The sequence below is a fragment of the Rhea pennata genome, chromosome 13 (genome assembly GCF_028389875.1).
Source record: "Rhea pennata isolate bPtePen1 chromosome 13, bPtePen1.pri, whole genome shotgun sequence".
NCBI lineage: Eukaryota > Metazoa > Chordata > Aves > Rheiformes > Rheidae > Rhea > Rhea pennata.
This window is the reverse complement of record NC_084675.1, coordinates 5,841,301-5,842,957: the sequence shown is the minus strand read 5'-3', so window position 1 is coordinate 5,842,957 and position 1,657 is coordinate 5,841,301.

Here is a 1,657-nt window from a genome sequence, read left to right as displayed (position 1 = left end):
CCTTATAACCAGCTACATTTCCACATATGCAATAGGTTGCCATTATTGTCTTACACAGAGAGAGGGAAATGCTGGGGAAGTTGGACAGAAGCCACATGTTAAATTGCTTTTGTGACTCCTGTACTGGGACTTCAGCTCCCACTGCCAAGTGAAGGAATATGCTGTGTGCAATCAGATGTACCGTTCATGCCAGATAATCAACTCCTCAACTTATTACTCAAGGGCCTGTATGTTATATCATGTTTGATGCTCTTCAGCTCAGGAGCTGCCTCTTAGCATTTCCCATAGCTTTAGGTGAGATCTAGTCCAAGAAAATCTGCTTCAGAGTGACAAAGAAACCCCATCAGTAATAGGTATACATCTGACTTCCAAAACGATCTTACAGAAGTACAGAGCTGCTATAAGACAAACAAGCTGCGTCTCTGCAAAGCTCATGAATGGATAATAAGTCAATGCATTTCCATTACCGCTTGGTGTCCCCAAACCTATTAGCAGCGTGAATCCCGCTTACGCGAGCTCCATGCGGCCTTGAGGCACGGGTTGGCCGCAGGCATTTGAGGTAGCGTAATTGTGATCTGACACTCGTATTTTGTCTTGCCAAAGGACTGTGCTGACACCAGCTCATCTCACGAAAGGTGCTAGGGGGTGAGCACTCTCCTTCTCGCCTTACAGCCTCCCTCCATGGCTGCTGGCTGGCAGGAGGAGCACGTTACGACGCAATGCCTTTGGACCAAGCCACTGGTTCCCAAGTTCATCGGGCCTCTTCCAGCTGCGTTTGAGGTGACTTCTAGTAGCAGAGGTGAGAAGAAGAGATTTCCGAAAACTAAGCTTTTGAACCCTCCTCTTGCCATGTCCACCTAGGCTATAGAGCTAGTTACAGCAATTTTATCCTCTCTGGGGATAGGATTTAGGGGACTAACGCATTTTAAGACATAGATGACTGCCAGTCAAAACCCCAAAGCTTTTGCCATTCAGACATTTCCCAGGACCTGCACTTTCTCTCCACGCAGCTCCCAAACACCGTGAGGTGACACGCTGGGCATGCCGAAGCTGCCGGCAGCATGCAGCGGGAGCAGTGCAATACTTAACAAGTGTCCAGGCTCCAAATTCCAGCGCACTTTCTTGTATCACACTTCCCTCAAGAATGTGAGCGGGCAAGTTGGCCAGACAGCTCCGGCATGTGGACACGGGTATGGCCTGAGCCACGGCCGAACAGTGGCAACGAGGCTCCTTTTGCTGCTTGCAACAAGACGTAGAATCTTGCGCACTTAATACAGACTTTACAGTGATGACTCCCATTTGTATTAATATTCATTTTCACGTGCCCCCAGAGACTAATTTCCAAGCCTGGAAAATGCCATTGTGTGTCCTATCTTAGGGAATTACTGCTGCGACAATCACCCCTGCGCTCTGCCACCCCAAAAGCCCACCACCCCAGAACAGCCCGAGCATCCCGGGCCCCGCGGGTCTGGCTTGTTAACAGGCCACACTCTGCCCCAGGTTTTTCCACGAGAGGTGCACCTCAAATGTGAACTGAAACACTAAGTAGCAGCCATCAAGGAACAGAGGTGTGGGAAGGAGGCTTTCCTTTTATTGCCTCCTGTTGGTTTATTTTGTGTAGCTGACAGCTTCCCTGTTTCTTTTCTGCCTTCCTTCT